Source organism: Oryctolagus cuniculus, chromosome 3, assembly GCF_964237555.1.
Source record: "Oryctolagus cuniculus chromosome 3, mOryCun1.1, whole genome shotgun sequence".
Classification (NCBI taxonomy): domain Eukaryota; kingdom Metazoa; phylum Chordata; class Mammalia; order Lagomorpha; family Leporidae; genus Oryctolagus; species Oryctolagus cuniculus.
The window spans coordinates 45,272,547-45,296,657 of NC_091434.1; the positions used below are offsets into that span (position 1 = coordinate 45,272,547).

A 24,111-nucleotide genomic window follows, 5' to 3' on the forward strand; every position below is an offset into this window, starting at 1 on the left:
CTCTAGAATTGGAAATAGGGCTGGGGACTTGAATCCAGGCACTCTGATGTGGGAAACAGGCATTCAAGTTGTGTGTTTGCACTGTACCACATATCCATTTTTAAGGTTTAAGGCAGAAAATACTTCATTTCAGAAGGGACAAAATGGTGGGTGAAGAAATAAAAGGCTTAGCCCGCCAGACAGTGGGTAGGGAGTTTGAAGTCAGATTTCATCCTGCCCTGGCAGCAGGTAGTCATCCTCCTTTTTTGATGAGTTAGGTATTTATTTGAAAGGCAGAGTTACTGAAAGAGAAAGGGAGAAACAGAGAGAGAACTCTTCCATCTGCTGGTTCACTCCCCAAATGGCCGCAATGGCCAGATCTGGAATGATCCAAAGCCAGGATCCAGGAACTTGTTCTGGATCTCCCACATGCGTGCAGGGGCCCATGTACTAGGGACATCATCCTCCACTGCTTTCACAGGTACACTAGCAGGGCATTGGATTGGAAGTGGAGCAATGGAGTCTTGAACAGGCATCTATATGGGATGCTGGTGTCCAAGGTGGCCACTTTACCCACTTCACCACAATGCCAGGCCCTAGTAATCCCTTTTTATCTGCTTGTTGGGAGAGGACATGTGGTTGTGCAGAGTGCCACATTGATACTGATAAGGTGAGTGGGGATATATAGAAAGGTCTGCTGGCAAAGCTACTTATTTACAATGTATTATCTTGGCAGTTTGGAATGTCCCAGGGGAGGGACTTATAAAAGTCGGTGGCATGACAACTGAATGTAATGAAATGAAAATTCTACTAGCCTTTAGATTATCTAGTAGTGTCCAGTTTCCTCAGGTTTGGGATTAATAATTTGTGCCTCAGAATCCTAACAGATCCTAAACATATACAGCATTTTAATATATGCAGAGAGAGGAATAAACATTTGGTGTTACATAGAAAATGGTCCTAGGGGAGGGGGAACCAGGGAAAAGGGAAGGATGCTGAAGTCTTCATGGCTGCTATCTGCTGATAAGGGGTATAGTTAAGGAAGTGTTCAAGCATGGAAAGCCAAGACTCTGGCAAAGAAAAAAAAAAGACCTAAATGAAAGATTTCTGCGAGTGAGATCCCAGTAGGAAGAACGGGCCATCAAAGAAGGAGGTACCTTTCTCTGATGGGAGGAGAGAACTTCCACTTTGACTATGACCTTGTCTAAATAAGATCAGAGTCAGAGAACTCAAGAGGCTTCCATAGCCTTGGCAACTCATGACAAGAGCCTAGGGTGATTACTGAGGCCATAAACAAGAGTGTCAATTTGCTAAATCAACAACAGGAGTCACTGTGCACTTACTCCTCATGTAGGATCTTTGTCCTTAATGTGTTATACAATGTGAATTAATGTTATAACTAGTACTCAAACAGTATTTTACACTTTTTGTTTTGGTGTGGGTGCAAACTGTTGAAATATTTTCTTAATTTATACTAAATTGATCTTCTGTATATAAAGAGAATTGAAAATGAATCTTGATGTGAATGGAATGGGAGAGGGAGTGGGAGATGTGAGTGTTGTGTGTGGGAGGGAAGTTATGGGGGGGAAAAGCCATTGTAATCCATAAATTGTACTTTGGAATTTTATATTGATTAAATAAAAGTTAAAAAAATAAAAAGAGAAGTGTTTCTTATTTCTCCCAGTTATGGGACTGAGGACTGGTCAGTGGCTGGTACTGGATGCCTCTCAGCAAAACAAACAACCAAACAAAACAAAACATTGTGGACATGGATTTGAGTGAGGTTTTGGATCACCGAATGAATGAATTATCTTAGTAGCTTAAGGATGCATTGTCCATTTTTTTTTGGTTGGCTCTGTCAAATATATTATTGTGGTTGGCTGAAGCAGAGATTCTTGTATTTGTGCAAGAAAGATGTTAGCTGTGAGATAGAGAGTAGCAGTAAGCAAACTAGCAAGGTTTAACAGGGTAGGGCATCTGTCAGAGTGGATGGACACTTCTCCAGGTAGAGCTTAAGAGAGAGAAAGAGAGAATGTCCAGTCATTCAAACTGGAATAAACAAGGTTACCCAGTTTAATGGAAAGAATCCATGTGACAGGCCAGCAGACATCTTTGTGAAGAACTGAGAGTGGCGACAGCTCAGATCAGCACCAACCACCTCAAGGAGGGTAAGAAGGGGATGAGTATTGGGGAATGAGAAGCTGGGGGTGGTCATTGAGAATGTGAATGAGTTATGGAGGGTGAGAAGGGGGAGGGGACTCTGAAGGAGGCTCTGAGAGTGAGGAGGATTTTTCAGCTGGGTGCCAAGGTAGTGTAAGGAAAGAGGAAGAGGTAGACTTGCATGACTGGCGGGATCAAAGTCAACTTTGAGTTGACAGACTTCAGAGGCTTAGTGATTAGAAGTCTGACTTTTTCCCTGAAGTGGGGAATCTGACAGAAGATAGAATGAAGGGTGATTATGAATAAAGAGAAATGCCTGTATATAGGGAATCTTGGACGATTTTCCATTGTGATAGACGAAACTGTTGAGTCTTGGAGAATCTGGCGATACCTCAGCCACACTGAATTACAGAAAAAGATGAAGGTAAACTTTCAACATGGAAAGCAGAGGGAGAAAGCAAGTCTCAAAGAGTCAAATAGACATGTGGGGAAGGGAGAGGGTCAGGTACCTTCAAATATCTGAGTTCACATGAAAACAGTGAGACCATGTCGTTACTCCATGTGTCCCTGGAAAGAGGGAGGCTGGGCTGGGGACAGATGTTCCTAGCCAGAGGATGGATCTCAACATAGCACTAAGATTTTTGGTGCAGGAGGAAAAAAAGAGTAGCAAGGCCCTTGTGGAGGAAGCTCAAAAAAGGACTCACCTCATTTTCCAGAGTTGTGATCTGTATAGATGTCAAAGGAGTAAGGGAGAGGCAGAGATTCTACATGAACTTGTGCCTCAGAATCACCTTCCTGAGTTTCAGCATCAATGTTAGGTTTTAGGATTTTAGGGTTTGAAGGAGGTGGGGAGACAACCAGTTAAGGTAGAAAAGATTTTTATTTTAAACAGGAAAGCAGAATGAAGGTTGAGGTAGTAGATTATAGCCTTTCCAGACAGCGTGTGATGAGGCTGAAGTAAAGTTACAGTCCACCAGACAGCAAGCAATGGGCTTGTTTATGCTGCTTGTTGGGAGGGAGCCATGTAGATGTGAAGAATGTCGCATTGACTGTATTAAGTTGGGTAGTCACTGTACAGAAAGGCTCATTGGTAAAGTCATTTATTTGCAATGTATTATCTTAGCAGTTTGGAATGTCTCAGGTGAGGGGCTTATAAAAGCTGATGTCAGGGAGCCAAAACAAAAGCTGAACAATAAAAATTCCACTAGGTTTTGGATTATGTGTGCCTGATTTCATCAGGTTTGGGATTACCTAACTATTCCTCATCAGATTGACAGGTCTACTTCCTGTAAGAATTGTGTATATTTAGGGGATTCTAAAGACAGCATTTGAAGTACAAGAGGACTTTAAAAGTGCATGAAAAATATGTATAAAAAATAATGTGCATTAACATGAACCTAATACATATTTTCATTATCCATTTGATGGACACCTTGGTTGATTCTTTATCTTAGCTATTGTGAATATGCTGCAATAAACATGGTGGTACAGGTTATCTTGATATAGTGATTTAATTTCCTTTGATATATACCTGTAATAAGACTATTGAATGAAATTAAAGGATATCTTGTTTTCATAGTGACTCTACTAATGTGTATTTCTACCAACAGCTAAGCCATCACATAGTTGAAGATGTGCTTTCTTTTGAAGAATTAGCTTGTCCTTCTAACTTCTATTAACAATTGTTCCCCTAATAGTCTTAATATATTTCTTCACCAAGTCTTCAATTGTTATTAAGATAGAAAAAATGTATTTGTCAGTATATTTTAGAGACAATGTAATGCATTTGACATTAAGTCACCAAGTGGTATCATATTCATGTCATTTTGGTATGTTTATCAAACAGAATATTAGCAATTTAAAAAAAGAACAGATTGTCAATCAAGCAGAAACATTGATAAATCTCAGGGACATTATGCTAAACTAAAGAAAGCAAGAACAGAGTAATGTGTACTGTATGGATCTATTTTTATAACCTAGAACAAATAAAGCAATCTATTGTGAAAAAGCAAGCAGAAAAATGTTTACCCAGAGTCAGTGATATTGAAAAGGGAATACTCTTGGATACTGAAATTATCTATATTTTAAAAAGAGTGTGGGTTATTTGGGTGTCTGCATACATAAAATAATTAAGTTGTACACTAAAATTTATTAATTTTTAATTCAAACTGACTTTAAAAACCCAGTGGTATGGGTTAACAATTCTAAAAAAACTACTTTTTCTTTCTTTAAGCATAAGTAAATGGATAAATCTGTCTAGTAGTGTACAACTTAATTATTTTATGTATGCAGACCATGGGGTGCAGGGCCCAAAGACTTGGGCCATCCTCCACTGCACTCTCGGGCCACAGCAGAGAGCTGGCCTGGAGAGGGGCAACCAGGACAGAATCTGGTGCCCGACTGGGACTAGAACCCGGTGTGCCAGTGCCGCAGGCAGAGGATTAGCCTATTGAGCCATGGCGCCGGCCTCATTTTTGTTTGAAAGGCAAAGAGACAGAAGCAGATGGAGAGAGAGCTCGTATCTACTGGTTCACTCCTCAAATGCCCAGAAGAGAGAGGTTGGGCCAGGCCAGAACCTTAAGTACAGATCTCAGTCTGGATCCCCCACACAGGTGGCAGGGACTCAAGTACTTAAGCTCTCATCTGTTGCTTCCCAAGGTGTTCATTAGCAGGACATTGAGTCAGAAGTGTTAGAGCCAGGACTTGAACCAGGGATGTGGACAACTTAAGTGTTGTGCCAAATACCCACCCCACAAGATCCTTCTTGAAGTAGAACACTGGCTAATATATGTAGAAGGAACAATGGATCTAGACAATTACTAAATGATTTGGGATCACAGATCCAAGATGGCTGAATAGAAAAACACAACACTTGCCTCTGTCATAGGGAAGAACCAGGACAACAAAGAAACACAATGTTTCTAGGAGACTGACTGAGGGAAAACTTCAGCGAAGAACTGATGGGATTGAAAAAAAGCATGAGATTCAGAAAGCCAGCATGGACAGAGGATGGAAGCACACTGCAACTCCTACCCCAGATCCTGGGCTTGAAGGAACTCCACATTGTCAGGAAAAGGTAAAAGCAGGAAAGTTCAGTGATCTCCATCATTGCTGCAGACTGACAGTGTAAATATAGGAGAGTTTCACAGTCCTCACAGGCTTTAAATACAGTCCGGAAAGTTGACTGCATTCCCAAGCAACTATTTGTTCCCAAAGCAAAGGAACCCACATTGCCTCTCCCTCTAGGCCCCAGAACCCAAGCAGCTATAGCATAGACACTGCTAGCTTCCATTTATTCTTTCTTTTGCTGTTGTTAAAGATGTATTTTTTTAATTTATTTGAAAGGAAGAGTTACAGAGAGAGGAGGAGGACGAGACAGAGGAGGAGGAGAGAGATATCTTCCATCCGCTGGTTCACTCCCTCAAATGGCTTCTATGTCTGAGGATGGGCCAGGATGAACCCAGAAGCCCAGAGTTTCTTCTGGGTTTTCCACATGGGGGCAGGGGCCCAAGCACTTGGGCCATCTTTCACTGATTTCCCAGGCACATTATCAGGGAACTGGATCAGTAGAGCAGCTGGTCTTGAACTGATGCCCACATGGGATGTTGATGTTGGAAGTGGAAGCTTAACATGCTGCACCACAATACTACCCCCCTCCATTTAGTCTTAGGGGCCAGTAGCCATTCCTGGTTACCTTCAGAAACCCCAAAATCACTGTACTTCACAGGGCAGAGGATAGACCCCTGCACACCATAGCTATGGAACTGCCATTCCCAATCTCTGGAGTGATGCTTGTTTGTTCCATGCAGTCTTGAGGAGTTCTGTCTTGGGGCTCAGAAATGGCAGTAGCTATCAACAGATGAATGCATAAAGAAAATATAATATGTACATGCATGTGCACACACAAGACAGAATATCATTCAGCCATAAAATAAATGAAATCCTGCCATTTGCACCGAAATGAGTTAGACATAAAGATTTTCTCATACATGGAACATATTAATACAAGTATAGAATAATAGCTATTAGAGGCTGGTAAAGGGTGTGGATAAAAAGGAGTCTTTTTAAAAGTTTTATTTATTTGAAAGGCAGAATTAGAGAGAGAGAGGGAGAGACACAGAAACTGTCTATCTGCTGATTCACTCCCCAAATGGCCATAATGGCTGGGGCTGGGCCAGGGGGAAGCCAGGTGCCTGGAGCTCCATTTGGGTTTCCCATGTGGGTGGCAGGAGTCCAGGTACTTGGGCCATCTTTCTCTGCTTTTCCAGGAGCATTAGCAATGAGCTGAATGGAAAGTGGGTTAGCCAGGGCTCAAACCAATGTTCGTATTGGATGCAGCTTCCAAATAGGGCTTTATTGGCTGTGCCACAATGCTAGCACCAGAAAGAGGTTTGATAATGGGTAACAAATGATAGAAGAAATGAGCTCCTTGCATTACATAGCTCAGTGGAGAAACTGTAGCTCATAACAATCTATCATATATTTTTCGAGCAAATAGAGTAATGGAGCTTCGGGGCTCTAATCAGAGTCATGAGAAGAGTGGAGCATTGGTTGTTCTGATTCCATCAGTATACATTGTATACAGATATTGAAATGTCACACTATGGTCCATAAATATGTATGGTTTTTCAGAAGATTTTTTTTTCTTTAACATGTTTTTTAGAGTATGGTAAGTGAAAATATTTTTAACAATTACATTGATTTAAAATTAGTGAGTAAAATTTGATTAGGAACAGGATTTCAAAAGTGTTTCACAGTATCTCATCTAACATTATTTATTAATTACAAAATGAAAGATGCAAATTTTACAGTGCATAAACCATGAGAACGTAATGCAATCAATTGGTGGAAGTTGTCATTAACAATTTTGGGGCAGCCAACATCACATATTACTGGATTCCTGGTGTGGTGCACTCAAAAGAAATAATTTCCCTAGAAAAATGTATAACTTCAATTTTATCAGGAAGGAACATTATACAATACAGACTGAGGGCTCTATTAATGAATAACTGGCACTTCAACTTTTCAAAAAAGTTAAGGTCAAGAAAGACAATGAAAGGTTGAAAAGCTATTCCAAACTAAAGAAGAATTGAAGTCATGACATCTAAATGTAATATAATATCCTGGATGCATGCTGGCCATATAAAACATAATAGCTATAAAGCACATTATTGGGTAAATGAGTGAAATTTTATTATACAGACTAAATCGTGTTATTGTATCAGTCTCTCTTACTTATTTAACTGTGGTTATTTAGGAGAATGCTCTTGAGCTGGTGTTGTGGTACCGTGAGCTAAGCTCTCACCTGAAATGCTGCATCCCATGTTAGAGTGCCAGTTGTAGTCCCTACTGCTGCTCTACTTTTGATCCAGCTTGCTGGTAATATGCTTTGGAAAGCAACAGAGCATTCTTAGTAATTGTATTCCTGCCACCTGCATGGGAAATGTGGATGAAGCTCCAGGCTCCTGGCTTTGGTGTGGGCCAAACATGGCTGTTGCAGCTATTTGGGGAATGAACCAGTATATGGAAAATCTCTCTCTCTCTCTCTCTCTCCTTCCCCTCTCTCTGCCTCCTTCCCTCCCTTCTTCTTCTTCTCCCTCCTACTCCCTCTCCCTCCTTCTCCATCTCCCTCTCTTTCTCCCTCCTTCACATTGAAGGATTTAAAAGTAAAGGGGAATGATGTCTCCAGTTTATTCTCAAAAACCCAGATTAATAATATGTGTATTTGTACATATACCTGTGCAGCCAGGTTGGGTGGGGAGAGATAAAGTAAGAAAAAGTCATTTTAGGGAAAGAAGAAGGAGAGGCAGAGTGATAAAGCAACTTGACAAAAATGTAAAAGAAAGTATACAAGGGGTTCTTGTACCTTTTCTCTCTGCATAAAATTGTACCAACAAAAAGTGATACACAAACAATAAAATTATAGAAAGTAATTAAAAGAAATTCAAAGTTAAAATCCAATACCTGTGTTTCCAGATGTTTATTCTATCTCTTCTCTATTCACAGATGTTTCTTCTCTTTGTATTCTCGATTTCATCAGGTTTAAGGATCATACAATCTTTTCCTTTGTCAGTTTATCCCAAATGCTTTCAGTTTTTGTTAAATTGAAATAGAGAAATGGTGCTTTCCATATTCAAATTCAGACAGAAGATAACTTTGAATGCAAGAACAGATCAGCAGAAATGGATGAGAGTATATCCACTTACATACAAACCATTTCATTCAGATCAGTGTGTATTTACTATACCTCCAAAGCTAGAAGAATTGCAAATAATAAAAGTTAACATATATGTTTCCTTAAAGAATAGATGTAGGAATAAAAAAAAATACTTTGTCTTAAAAAACACTGTTGAACAAATTAGGTGGAAATTTTAAGCTGAAAGATACATTTCTAGAAGCACCTTATCTTATACCTTTAATGAATAATTTCACTTACCCTTTTATAGTAAATTATGCTCTTTATTTAAAGCAGCCAGCTTTCTACACAAGTGCAAAAGAAAATTTTCAGGCTTCCCTTTCCTCTAGGGAGTTAATCAAACATAGAAATCTTTTTGCCTAGAGCCTTTAACATTAGATGAACAAAAATATAGCTGAAATGATAGATATGTCTATCATTTTTGTGATCTGATAGAATATATTAAGTTTTTTAACTTTGGAAATGATAATGAATAAGATTTATAACTAAAAATCTGGAATCTGATCTTAAAAAGTTTGAGGATTATGTTGGCCAAAACTTGAAAAATCTTGTTGTTGATGATATACATTATAACATAAGGTCTTACTTTAGCTCTGACATGTGTCACTGTATGGAGGGCAATAGGATCATAAGATGTTGATGGAGATGGAAAATTCTTACTAATTGTTTCAGGAGTCTGTGGTTATTACAGTTCCTTTTCCTCTGCTGTGTTCATTTTTTCTGTACACAAAGAATGAAGAGCATGGACAAGAAGAACGTGTGAAGCAGAAGTAGTGTTGAAAGAAAGCAGAGGAAGCAAAAGTGAAAGAAAAAACCCCCAGCAGTGTCAAGAGAGGTCTTTGAAGAAGGGAGTTGCTGAGAGCGGATTGTGTAATAATTTTCATTGCCTGTAAAAGTGAAAATTTTCATTTTTGGTCCAGGAGAGGGATGATTTTGTTTGGTTAATTGGGCAAAAGTTCCAATGGGGACTCAGTTGAGACAAGAAAAAACACATGAAACTTTCCCCATGTGGCATGAAATTCTCATTACCTATATCAGTTACAACAGCACAGAAAAATCTTGATTACAAAGACTAGTGTATGACCAACATCCTTCAAAGAAGCTGGCTGTGTGAGTTTTCTCAGGTCTTCCACTACTCATCTCCCAATTATAGGGTAAGGGTCCCTAGTCATGTCTACCTAGCTGAGATTTTATCAATCCTCCCTGTGAAGAAGTAACCTCTAACTGGCATAAGAGAGAATGGACAATAACCACTCCAGCTACTACATGTGGGAGAATGGCAATGTTGGAGACAGCACTCAGGGTTCCTCCTTCAGAATTCTGTCCAGGGTTCCCTGGTAGAAATCCCGCAACTGTGGTTTTAGCTGCAAGACCATCTGGAGTTTGATAGCCTCTGGATAAGAAGAGACAAGCTATACAGTAAGGTAAGAGGCAGGTGTCATGGGCATGTCCCCTCTCTCCCAAATAAAGGGGATGATTATAAATCCTCACTGTGTTGCATACAGTCAACAGGGTTAAAGCCGAGTAATTTGAGCCATGGTACCATACTATGAGTTAGTGAACAAAAAGATGAAAAGAACTAGTATCCAAGTACAGGGCGGCTATTCCCAAAATAATTGCAGCTTGATGATGGAATTGAGGGTGAAGGAATCGAGGGAAGAAGGCTGAAGAGAAATGTGCAGAACAGGTTTACTTATCCTTTGTGAAGTGGAGTTTGACTCCTTTGCTCATTTGGAAGAGTATCCATCTTCCTTGGAGGTGTTAAAGTTGTCCTTTGGGATCAAATCTGAAGTTTATTTGGGAACTCAGGCTTTCATATGCGAACAGTAGATCCAGACATGTAATCTGTATACTTTTATCACAGTGGGAGTAGAAAGAAAAACTGTATAGGGCCACTCTCAACCTTCCTTTAAAGAGAGACAGTGTTTTGGAAGAGGCTTAACTAACAGTGTTTCTCTTGAAGTATACTTAGGGCTTCCTGATTCCCCAGTTGTCTCTTAGAGATATCAAATGTCCTACTGGATTTTGGCAGGTGCTGTGATGGATCTGATCATGTATGGGGTCTCATTGTGCATTAGGACATCATGTTAAATATTTACCCTTTTATCATTGCCTGGCAGGAGGGCTCTTGTCAGAGATACCAGGTCTGTCATTTGAGCAGTCATTGCAGGAAGAAGAGATTTCTTGGTGGTCTCATTTATGGTGACTATGGTATATCCTGCCTGGTGAACTCCTTGTTCAACAAATGAAGTACCGTCTGTAAAGAACCCAGTCCAGATTCTCGAAAGGAGTCTACTTGGTGTCCTCTCTGGCAGCATAGGTCTACATATTCACAATCAGTTCTGGGCTCTCTATCTCTGGGAGAAAAGTAACAAAATTAAGACAGAAACAAGCTTTCAGCTGGATTTAAGGGCTAACAGAAGTATTTCCTGATATTTTAAAAGGTGATTGTTGGCTGGCACCACCGCTCAATAGGCTATTCCTCCGCCTGCGGTGCTGGCACCCGGGGTTCTAGTCCCAGTCAGGGCACCGGATTCTGTCCTGGTTGCTTCTCTTCCAGTCCAGCTCTCTGCTGTGGCTAGGGAAGGCAGAGGAGGATGGCCCAAGTCCTTGGGCCCTGCACCTGCATGGGAGACCAGAAGAAGCAACTGGCTCCTGGCTTCGAATCAGTGTGGTGTGCTGGCTGCAACACGCTGGCCGCAGCGGCCACTGTGGGGTGAACCAACGGAAAAAAGGAAGACCTTTCTCTCTGTTTCTCTCTCTCTCACTGTCCACTCTGCCTGTCAAAAAAAAAATTAAAAAAAAAGTGATTGTTAATTAGAGGCTCTCTTTTGAAGCTAAGAGCCCTGTCACATTATGGGTGTATACACTATTAGATTTTGTCCCCAGTTCAGTTGCGGTTTCAGGGATTAGGAGGGTGCTGGATGCCACCACTCAGAGCAGGTTGTCCACCCATTGGCTGTTAGGTCAAATTCTTTGCTTAGACACTCCACAAGATGAGCTGGTCCCTTAACCTAAGTTAACACCCCTAAAGCCATCTCTTCTCTTGGTTGTATATAGATTGATGACTTTAATCATTGGGAGGTTTAAAGCCAAGGGCTTGAGTAAGGCCTGTTTAATATGTATAAAGCCTGTTGGATCTCTGGGCCCCATGTCAAAACACAGGCTTTGTCATCTGGTGTCATTTATCAGTCAGTACAAAGGACTGGCTATTTCCCCATACCCAGAGATCCAGAGTCAACAGAATCCTGTGCTTTAGTTGGGCTTTAGACTTTAAGACTTCATGGTCTCTTCTTCCCAGGAATTTGAAAAGGGCCTTACTGCTCTCTTTGGAAGCCTCTGCTGAATGCAAAGGAGAATATCATCCGCATGTTATAGAACAGTGGTCTGTGGATGAGAAAGGGAGACTCAGATCTGACAAAAGGACAGAAAAGGTAGCTCCACTATATATGAGAAAGTCAACTTCCTTCCTTCCTGAGTGCTGATACTTGGGAGATGGGAGCCTGTCAGTGAAGCCTCAGACCTCTTCAGTCTTGATGTATCAGCTGAGGATGGGAACTTGATGCCAGAGGCCTTGATCTCTGGTGGCAGTCAATCTTCCAGTGACCTCAATTGCAAATAGGATATATGCGTGAGGATTTTCTCTGATTATGGGAATATGGTCATTCCTTTTGAAGTACCCCATATGACCACAGCTATAATACTTTGGAGACTCCTGGAGGCACTCACATTAGTATGGCTGGAAGGCTGCTATCAGAGCTGAGATCTTTTTCTTATCCCTTTTCTCTCATTTGTTGTTGGGGCTCCTCATGGTCCTGATTGTACAAAACTGCAGTAGAAACCTTCAGGAGGTTTTTAAAAAATATTCTTAGGCCAATAGACAGTGTTTGAAGCTTTGTATTAATATCTGAAGATGATTGAGTAATGAAGTTTTCCTTAGAGATTGCCTGTCCTATCAAGCCAGGAGATAGAAAAGAATGCTTAACTAATGCCTCCCTTAATCTTTCTAGGAAGGCAGAGGGAGTTTCCTCTGGGCCTTGGTATATCATGTACAGCTTGCAGTACTTTAGGGGCATGGTCCTGGTCCTACTCAATCCTTCCAGGATATGAACAATGAAATAGTTTCATTTCCATTTATCTACAGGGTCATCTATTATCCATTTAGGGTGAGGTTCTTTCTGAGGAATAGCCTGCGGGATATTATTGTCCTTGGCCTCCATGACCAGACAAGGATGTAAATGACATATAAAATTCATCCCCTCCATTCTGTAGCTTGAAGACCAGCCTGTTTCTCAGTTCCTGTTAGGGTCTGATATAGGAGTAACATTACACTTTTCCAGGTGAGATAATAGACCTGGAACAAACTTTTGAAGGTCTCAATATATCTTTCAGAGCCATCTGAAAATCTTCCCAAGTCCATTTTTTTTATGTCAAAGATCCTGCAGGAAAAAGGAGACCAGGAGTCAAGTAGGGATGCTGAACCTTTTGGTTATCTTCTGGAATGGTAAAATAGAAGTTGGCAATCAGATGTTCTGCTTGATATTAAATAGTATCAGATGGAGTAGCCTGGGGGAAAAGGAGCAGTAGTCAGAGGGATCTATGTAGACTGTATGGTAGGCTCTGTGGTGGGCAGAGGGAGATGGGCAGCTGGGGTCTTGAGATAACCACTGCTAAACACACTGGGTCTACCTTATAGAGTTGACGAAGGCCTGGCTTAATCTGCAAGGCAAAAAATGTGTGGACAAAAGGAATATCAGAGCATTTCCCTGATCTGCAATAAAAGAGTATAGTTAGAAGATGGTGTTATAGTTAATTTTCTCTCTGGGGGGCTAAGTATTCCCATCCTCCAACTTGTATCCTGGTCATGCCATGGTGAAAAACAAGACTAGATCTTCTTTCTTCAAGTTTTGTGGATCAAAGGAAACCCAGTGCATCAATGCATTTCAAAGGAGTGAATGCCAAAATTGTTCATTACTCATCTGAAATAAGAGGACAAGAAGCAAAGGTTCCCCAAAGTTTCTGCCTATATCCACTTGAGGCATGCCTTGAGTCCCTAGGCTGTGGAAGCTTAGTGGAGAAGTTGGAGAATAGGAATATGTGATCTTTGCTGAAACTATACCTCTGTTCTTGATTTCCTGGGGCCATTGATCCTATAGATCATGGATTTGTGTGTGGCATAGGGATCACAATAAAGGAAGGTTAAACCAAGAGGAGTAGTCACCCTTACCTTTGCCTAACTTTGATTCCATTTGCCTCCTTGTCTTTGCTCTAAGTCTTGCTGAAGACATCCATCCTGTGTCCAGCCAGCATATGCCCATATCCAAAAGCAGGCTTCCTAGAGGGTCTGGTAGATTATACACATCAGGATTATATTATGTAGACTTGACTTAAATGTCTTGCACCATATACTTTAGCCTAATTACTCTATGAGCCTCATGGATCCAAATTTCTCAGTGTCCTGATAGTCTGGACCTCCCTTTTTGATTTATTAGTTTGTATGTGTCATTGTCAGTCACCCTTTAAAGAATCTTGTCTGCAAACTGAGCCTACTGTCTTTGACAGGAATAAAGTCTGTTTGCCCTTTTTTGATCTCTTTAGCCAGTTGTGGCCATGCAGCTGGAATGATGTGCATATATACCTATCTCATGTCTGGTGAGCTAATCCTTGTCCCTGATGTGGATTCCCTACTCAGTGGTAGAGACTCCTCATGGGTGCATTGTCTTGACATCTACACTGACAGTGACATCATTTATCCACCCTCCCTCCAGGGTTTTAAACCTTAGCACCAGCACACATAAAGTAGGGAGGGCTGTGAGTAAGGCTGGGAATGCAGGAAGGAAGGCAGTCACTTCCTGTTCTGGAACTGATGGTGCCCCGTTTGGACAGTGAGGTCAAGGGAGAGAGCATACATTCTGACTTCTCCCCATAATCATGCAACCAACATAACATTCAGGACAAGACAACTGGTAAAGGGCCTCAGGTGATGGGTCTGTTCTGAAATCAGATCTTATTGACTTTGGCGTGAAAAGTATCAGATCTTTATATAAGTACAACATAAGTTTGGCATCATTTTAGATTAACTCAAACTCATAATCTCTCCCAATTGAGAGCCTTCTTTTGAGAGTTCCAGGGATCCATCTGGAAGTCTAAAGGTTAAGGTACTCAGTTTAGAGCTTTACATATAAATTATCAGAGGTTTGGCATTTGGCCAAAGTAAAAGTTGTAATAATCCATTTAACCTGAATATTTTAATGAAAGCAGTTGGCCAGATCCAATCAGAGTTATGGTAATCACGCCAATAACTAAACATAGGCAGACAATGCTAACTCCTTCAAGACTCAATTCTTCCAAGCTATAGAGAATAATATAATTATGTCATCAAGAGCTGAAGAAAAAGAGCCATCAACAAAATATAAACTGCAGAGAAGGGAGAATACAAATCTATCAGGTTGCAAAAGATGAATGGATAAAGACCTTTCTGTTTTTACCTTAAGTGGAGAAATCTGTCTGGCCTCTTTGGCCTCTTTGCTTTCTGAGGAGGTATAGGTGAGGTGAAGAGAGAGAGAGAGAGAGAGAGAGAGAGAGAGAGAGAGAAAGAGAGAGGGACAGACGGAAGTGCAGATTTTAGTCAAACATGCTAATATGCTCTGAAGAGTCTGTATCTGATTAGGGAGAGTTCAGGCAGCACCAGGGAGCTACTTGGCCAGAAACCTTTAATTATTCCAAGAGCTTACTCTAGTTTCACACATTGGATGAATTTATGCTAAAGGAAACTGAGGCAAAGCAAGATCAGCATCCCTAATGCCAAAAGATGGAGGTAGATTAGTCAGGTCTACCACAGGAAGCATGTCCTCTGAGCCTTTGAGATAGGCAGTTGTGCTAATTGCTTTAAACTGGCTGACAGAGACCTGGGGGTTTTCATTGACAGTAGACCATGGTGTAGAACAGGGTCTACAGAAAAAGAAGCAGAAGCAGTTGGTCTTTACTTCTCCTTCTGATGACCCTGGATGAGCCACCAAACAATATTGCAGTAGTTTGTAGTTATTATAATTCTTTACCCCAACCCCCAGGGTTGTTTTTTTTTTTTTTTTTTTTCAAACACACAAAGAATGAAGAGCACAGGAAAGGATGATTGTATAAAGCAAAGTAGTTTATTGAAAGAAAGCAGAGAAACAAAAGATGAAAAAATATCTCCCAGCAGCACCAAGAAGGGTCCCTGAAGAATGGAGCTGCCAAGGGCTGATTTTCTAGGGGATTTTATAGGCTATAAAAGAGGAAATTTTCATGATTGTTCTGGGACAGGGACAGTTTTGATTGGTTAATTGGGTGGGAGCTCCAATGCAGACTTAGTAGAGACAACAGAAGACACATAAATCTTTCCTCTAAAATGCATGGATTTCTTGTTACCTAGATCAGTTACAACAGCACAGAAAAAACCTTGATTTCAAGGACTAGAACGTGATAGCAGCATCCTACAGAGAAGCCGGATGCCTGGCTTTTCTCAGGTCCTCCAACACTCGTCTCCTGATGGCTGGGAAGGACCCCCAGTTCCTGTCTGTCAAGCTACAAGTCAAGATCATAGTTTCTTCGTAAGGCTTGTATAGTTATCATTATTTTAGAATGTTCTCCTACTTAAGAAAAAAGCTTACTTATAAACAGTATGTGGTGCTTCTTTGGCAGCAATTTCATACACCTCATGTTTACTCCATCTCTTGATTTTATCAAAAGGTCAGGTTAAGTGATGTATGCCTCCTAAGTTTGTGTAAGATAATGTCTACACAAAGATGAAAGTATAGCAAGGCACTTCATAAACTTATTCCCACCAAGATGAGCAATTGTCATAATGAATTGAAGCTGATGAAATGATGGATATATCTTCAGTTGACTCTGCCTATACTTTCTAGGAACACAAATGTGTTAATAGGGATGACTGACTAGTTGTGTTTCTCAAGTAAGAGGAATTATTCTTTTGGACATCATGTAAAGATTTTTTTTTCCAGATGAAAACACATGAAGAGTTGTAAATAAAATATTTGCCAATAAAAGTTAACAATAACATTGTTACTAAAAATAGAGCTACAAAACTAATGCTGTGGTGCTACTTCAACACCAGGAAGCCCAATTCACTTTAAAAAAAATCTCATAATGCTATGAGAATATCAAAAGTTACAACAGTTAAATATTGACTTGCAATCAGCACTAAATTAGAAATTCTATGCTGGTTATGTCAGAGGATTTCATAGCACTAAATAGAAGAGTTTCCTCAGAAACCTCTGGTCAAATATAATTACTTGCTTAATATGGTGACTAAATTTATGTATAATACTTACTTAATGTCATCAAGGAAATTCATTACCATTAAGTTTATTTGAAATCTGGTCTTGATCCTACAGAATTTAGTGGATAGCAAATATCCTCTATGTAGTTTCAAGCTTGAGAGTATCATTACGATATTTCCTGGAAAATTAAGAATGAAATAAATTTGTGGGCTTCCAAATGCCATCTTTCCAGTGGTTCCTAAACACAGACTAGAAATGTGAGCCAACATAAGTTTCTTTTTTCTTTGTAGCATACAGTCTATGGTATTGTGTTATTAGTAATAGAAAAACAGAGATTAGCAAACAACACTAAAATCACAGAGGCTTTTATCACATATTTTTTTGCTTGATCGTTTTACATGTTGCTTGCAAATTGGAGGTGGCTTGCCTCCCAAGTCTGTCATTCTGATATCCAGGCACAAAGAGATGCTGGTAAGTGCATCATCATTCTCTTGGCAGATGAAAAATAACCAAGGTGGGGTGGTTTGATGGCTTTTACAATTTCTGAGTGGGTCCAGCTCAATAAGGAAAGAGGGTATCTTAATTTACTAGGCTAAATACCCATCCTTGAAAATGAATATTTCTATTAAGCATTTTCCTAAACATTTAAATACAAGGGACCTTCAAAAATTTAATGGAAATGTATATCATGAAAAAATTATGCATGTCTTCTACATTTTTGCATCAGAAAAAAATTATTTTTAAATTTCATTTTATGAGCTTTTCTGAGTCCTCTCATATTACCTTTTTTAAGATTTATTTATTTATTTGAAAGTCAGAGTTACACAGAGAGAGGAGAGGCAGAGAGAGAGAGAGAAAGAGAGAGAGACATCTTCCATCCAATCGTTCACTCCCCAGTTGGCCGCAGCTGCTGGAGCTGCACCGATCTGAAGCTAGGAGCCAGGAGCTTCTTCCAGGTCTCCCACGCGGGTGCAAGGGCCCAAGGACTTGAGCCATCTTCTACTGCTTTCCCAGGCCATAGAAGAGAGCTGGATTGGAAGTGGAGCAGCCAGTTCTTGAACTGGCGCCCATATGGGGTGCCGGCACTTCAGGCCAGGGCATCAACCCACTGTGCCACAGTGCCGACCCCCCTCATACTACTGACATGACTAGTAAAACACAAATTATTTGAAATTAAATTATATTTAATATTTTAACTATTGATTAAGAAATAAATTGCATTTTCCTAAGTAATTAAAAGCAGTAACATTTCCAAAATGTTACGGCAGCCACATTAAAGATTTTATGAATATGGTGATTATGGTTTTGTACCAAATTATTATTTAAAAATATAGATATCATGGCCTGAAATTTCTCTTCCTCCATTGATATTTTTCTATATTGCTATGGAGTAATCTCATGAGACCCCAAAAAAGGAGAATATATTTTTGCCACTTCAAAAACTGCAATTCTGGGTTATTAAGCAATTGATTCCTAGCCAAAAAATAGAAACTGCTTGTGATTACCAAAGTCAGCATTCTTTGGGCTGAAGTTTTTTTTTTTTCCCCATAATCAGTTCTTTTTGCTATGTGTGTAAAATTTTCCATGCCCAAGCCATTTCTTATAACTTGTCGCTTATCCTCTTTGGTCCTCTGCTTATGGAGCCTATCCAAAGGAAATTATGCTTCAATGTATTCCACTATGGCTTATAATATCTGCTTTTATTTGTGGGGTCACCCAAGTATTTCATCTTTCAAAAGATGTTACAGTGTGTCTACAATATCAGGTGTCTACAAAGCCGACTTTTTTAAAATTATGTTTAAAGATAATAAGTTTGGAAGGCACAGCTGAACCGTTTTCCTAACTAGTTATTGTGTAAGACAATTAGTGTTGGCCAGTGCCGTGGCTCACTAGGCTAATCCTCCGCCTGCGATTCTACACCCCAGGTTCTAGTCCCGGTTGGGGTGCTGGATTGGATTCTGTCCCGGTTGCTCTTCTTCCAGTCCAGCTCTCTGCTGTGGCCTGGAAAGGCAGTGGAGGATGGTCCAAGTGCTTGGGCCCTGCACCCACATGTGAGACCAGGAAGAAGCACCCGGCTCCTGGCTTTGGATCAACGTAGCAGCGACCACAGGGCGCCAGCTGTAGCGGCCATTTCGGGGGTGAACCAAAGGTAAAGAAAGACCTTTCTCTCTGTCTCTCTCTCTCACTGTCTAACTCTGCCTGTCAAAAAAAAAAAAAAAAAAAAAAGATAATTAGCGTTGAAAAGAGTCCTTTTTGTGGTACAATGCCACAGGGAATGATTTTCTCTAGTGTTTTATGACTCTCTGCTCTGGTCATATTCAGAGTCAGGCACTGCAAGAACTTATTGGAAGTTTTCTGTTGTGAAAAGAAACTTGTGAACTGGTGTGCTTCACAGTGTTGGCTCTTTCAGTTAGGAGCTCCCAAATAAAATATCTGTGTCTTTGCAGAAGATTTTTCCCCCTCCTGCCTGTGAAAGTATAAATGTAGCCTCCAGCACTGTAGGAAAGTGCTGGGCCCAGGAAAGAGTGTCAGTGTGTACTGTGCAAACATTTACTCATTTTGCTTGACTTGAGAATGGCATCCAATGCCACCCTCTGCTACGTCTCAGAAACTCAGTTCAGATCATCTCTCCTTCACTGCAAAAGGAAACCTTTCATCTTCCACCAGTGTCAGCTGGTAGTGGGTGGGAGGGCATTCTGGGAGTACAACTGCTCATTAAACAGGATTTTCAATAATGTTTCTGTACTTTGCTCTATCTTACATCCTGTACCTCATGCATCTTAGTATGAAAGACAGCTCACCTTCCATATCCCTCTATTATACCTTGTAGGCAGTTACAGCTTAGTTTTCTACAGTCAATTTTGATTATATATTCTCTAGAATCAGCCACTCTGTCTAAACTTTACTATATGTCACTATAAGTTCTCTATAAGCCTTTATTTCAACTCTATCCTCAAGTATATTACACACATATGTTTCATTTATGACATAGCAAAGACTGTCTTGAAATTGTAGATGTTTTATGAGATCTTGTAATTAATCATATATGTTGTTTTTCTTTTTCATTTTTATCTTCTTTCTTCCTAATATTTTTGAGAACAGAATATTTAATTATGATGTACTTACTCCTAAACCTCTGATTCTTTTGAGAAATAGTCATATTTTGAAAATTAAAATTATCCTATATCAGTGTGGCCCATATGTTGGGCAATGAATTTTTCTGAAGAGGTTGGTGGTTCACGGACATTTATTAAGTGATACAAGAAGGGCCATTGTGGGGTTGGCGCCATGGCTCACTTGGCTAATCCTCCGCCTGCGCTGCCGGCATCCCATATGGGCACCGGGTTCTAGTCCTGGATGCTCCTCTTCCAGTCCAGCTCTCTGCTGTGGCCTGGGAAGGCAGTGGAGAATGGCCCAAGTGCTTGGGCCCTGCACCCACGTGGGAGACCAGGAAGAAGCACCTGGCTCCTGGCTTCGGATCGGCGCAGCGCACGGGCCGCCGGCTGTAGCAGCCATCTGGGGAGTGAACCAATGGAAGGAAGATCTTTCTCTCTGTCTCTCTCTGTCACTGTCTAACTCTGTCAAATTTAAAAAAAAAAGGCCATTGTAATGGATGAGAAAGGGAAAATTTGTAGTGTATACCACAATACGATTTTATTTGGGCAGGATTGTTTTGTTATTTCTTATTACTCCAACAATAAATATCTAAGGAGAATCACATTGTGACAGGGAAGCCATGTAGTATATCATATCTGCAGAGTCAAATACTTTTTTTAAAAATAGCCAAGGGTGGGAATCGGGGCACAATGGGCTAAGCCACCACTTGGGAAGCTCACATCCCTATTGGAGTGTTCATGTTCCTGCTTATCTACTCCCAATCCAGCTTCCTCCTCATGCATATTGAGTGGCAGCAAAGAAGGCTCAAGTGCTTGGGCCCTTCGCTCAAGAGGAGACCTTGTTGAAGTTCCAGGCTCCTGACTTCTGTCTGGTTCAGCCCTGTCTACTGCAGGCCTTTGGGGAGTGAACAAGTGGATGGAATCTCTCTCTCTCTCTCTCTCTCTCTTTCTCTGTTGCTTTTTCTCTCTGGCTCTTTCTTCCTCTCTGCCTTTCAAGTAGATGAAAATAAATAAAAATAAACATTAAATAAGCATTTCATATTTTGTAAAGTACAATGGAGATAAAAAGCATTAATGAAATAATTTGATAAAGTTTATATGTGAAATGAGTGTCAGCAAATAAAATAAATGACTTCTGCAAATAGTCTAAGGAAACAACCACTGTTAGAATAAATGAAGTGTTGTAAGAACAATATCATTCTAAAAAGGGTATTCCCCAGACTCTGGGATAAGGGGAATCCAGGGTGAATCATAATGCATGCTAAAATTCCCCATTAGTTCATTGTTGAAAAGGAACTAGATGTATGTGTGCACACACATAAGCATACATACATTCACTGACAACACATATTACAGCTCAGTGTATGTCCATGTGGGGACATATACTTTTATGTGTTATTTTTTATACCAGAGTGCTTCAAGACATAACTGAAAATAAAATTAGTTATTTTTTCGGTAAAAAGTTTTCAATGCATATTCTTCATAATTTGCATTTTCTGTGAACTTTCTGAAAATCACACCATTTGTATGCATTTAGCATTTTTTTCACTAAAATAGACTTATCTCTTAATTTTGTGCTGCAGGAACTTTTTGAAATACCCTGGTACAATTCTTTTCTGGATTGCGATCTCAGTCATTCTCAACAAATCCTTTTGGTGTCCTCCTAAATCCTGAGGTAAAGCTGCCTCCTTTCAGGCATTGTCATCCTTGAGTAATCTATGTCACTATCACCATACAGGTGTTTCTCCGAATGCACTTCACATTATATCAGCATCAAAGATATATTTCTTATATAAATCATAAGTGCCAGTATGCCTGCTAAGCCTAAAGTCCTTGTCCCTGTCAAGTCTCCAAAACTGAGATTATTTACTCCCATCTGTCAGCTCACCTCGGCCTATCTCCATCTGAGAAATCCATCTCTCTTCTGGTCCAGCTGAAGCTGAGTCTGAGAAGCATGAATTTTACAGCTGGTCTGAGAGTGGCTTCGTTGTTTTTAGGTAAGTTCTGATTTATTTTACCAGTGTGGTGCAAAAAATATAATTAAACAGATATTTTGTCTGTAAATTTGTTCTTCCAGTGCAGGCAATAGCAACAGGTACATAATAACTTCCGAAAGTCGTAGGATAATGAGAATTTCTAATCAATAAAGTTTTATGTTGTGGGTGCCCCATGCTTTGGCACAAAATTACATAACAACCAGGAGGCCTTTGCTGTTGAATCCCTAGCTGATAACATGAATGTTCGGAAATATTATTAAAACAATTTTACCAGCATTGCAAAATTGTTCAAGTAATAAATAGTGTATCCATATATGGCTTTTTGGGAGCTTGTTAGGGGTAGGTGTGTTCTGAGCACAATAGCAGCTACAAGATTTGAGACTGCTTTTTAATTGGACACTTCAATCTATCTAATACCATGTGTCACTTTGAAATGCTAAAGCCACCATTCAGAACAAACTACACATGGTTTAGAAACCTGCATCAGCCTTTGTTTTCTATTAACCTTGGTTAGAGACAAGGCTATTTTCTGATATTTCCCTGAATGCCACTTGTTAAAAGCACACTCTAGGAATGTATCTTTATTTATTTTATTTTATTAAATTGACCGCTGGTGGAATCTACCACCTTACCCAAGATGATCATTCCTATTGTATGTTGGTATGATTTTACTTTTAGGCTTGTCCTTGTTGCCAGCTTTACCATCTTTAAAGCATCCATTTTTCAGGATGATTTTCTTTCTTTCTTTTTTCAAAGATTTGTTTTATTTATTTGAAAGGCAGAGTGACTATAGAGAGGGAAAGTCAAAGCAAACAAGTCTTCATGTGCTGGTTCACTCCCCAAGTGGCCATGATGGTCAAGGCTGGGCCAGACCAAAGCTGGGAGCCAGGAATTCCACCCAGGCCTCCCATGTGGGTAGCAAGGGTCCAAGTACTGGGGACATTTGCTGCTACCTTCCAAGGCACTTTAACAGGACCCTAGACTGGAATCGGAGGAGCTGGGATTGAACCAATGCTCCTCCATGGGATACTGGCATCACAGGTCTTGGCTTAACCCACTGACAGAGCGCTGGCCCCCAGGATGCTTTTCTAATTGATTACAACTGATCATTTCTGTTATCAAATCTAGTAAGAGGTATAATTAATCCTCTGTTCATTTAGATTCTTAGTTATGTCAATTTATAATGATTTTTCAATTTTTTTATGTGTATGGACATCTCTAACTTATTACAACATCTTTGCTATCACACCTTTCAATTGAATGACATTAAGAGAAAATATCTGATGATTAAAGTAAAGTTAGATGGTAGGTAAAATAAAATAAAATATAAACACAGACTTAATGTGTGAATTCTGAGACTCATTGCTTCACCTTTTGGATTTGATGTCTAATAATCTGATATTTTTGAAAAGGTTTTATTTATTTGAAAGGCCAAGTAACAGAGAGAGAAGGGGAGGCAGAGACAGACAAGTGCTCTTGCATCTGGTGGTTTACTCTCCAAACTGTTACAAAGTTATATTTGGTCCATACTGAAGCCAAGAGCCAGGAACTCCATCTGGGCTTCCCATGTGGGATTCAGGGATCAAAATACTTGGGCCATCTTCAGCTACTTTCCCAGGAACATTAGAAGGAAGCTGGATCAGAAGCAGAGTGGCCAGGAATCCAAACAATACTCTGGTGTAGGATGCTGGCATTACAGGTGATAGCTTAACCCATTGTACCATGCTGAGCTAAAGTCAGGTAATATAGGTAGAGTGCAAAGTATGCCTCTTGTTTTCTCAGATAAGAGTATCCCAGATTTCCAATTTTTCAAGTGTGATAACTAACAGATTTTAAAATAAAACAGAAGGTGTCTATAAATTGAGAACAATGAAAAATATAACAGATATTAACTTTAACTCTTAGGCAGCACAGCAAAAATTCAGTAGGAAATATACACTTCTGTGTTTAGTAATCACATTTTTATGAATAGACATCACTTTGTATCATATTTTTTAGCGTAAGGACCTTTTAGTAAAAGCTTATTGCAGTTGACTACCCTTGAGAATCTGTAGGCAGAATTAATTCCATAGAAAAATACTTTAAAAGAAAATATCTTTTTTTTTAGACAAAGAATGAAGAAAATGTTAAACAGGATATACAGTAGAAATACAACATTTTTCTACCTATTGCACTATGAGTTATCAAAAAAAATTATTTGCTTGCAACTTCAAATGCTATTCTATAATATTTTGAATATAAAAATGATACCAACAGTTCACAATTATCAAGCATTTGTATATGTTATATATTTAGTACTTTATATACATTATTTTCTTTCACACACACAATAGTTAGAATTTTATTATACCCATTTTACTGATGATTGAATAAATTGCCCATAT

General features: G+C 39.8%; 1 long non-coding RNA gene across 1 annotated transcript in view; it reads left to right on the forward strand.

The window, feature by feature from the left end:
* The first annotated feature begins 1,850 nt into the window (after window positions 1-1,850).
* The window catches only part of LOC127491581 (uncharacterized), a 92,122-nt gene continuing 69,861 nt past the window's right edge, over window positions 1,851-24,111 (forward strand). The window contains exons 1-2 of the long non-coding RNA XR_007920327.2: window positions 1,851-2,147; window positions 21,614-21,727. This is a non-coding gene — a long non-coding RNA (uncharacterized lncRNA). The remainder of the gene's footprint in view (window positions 2,148-21,613; window positions 21,728-24,111) is intronic.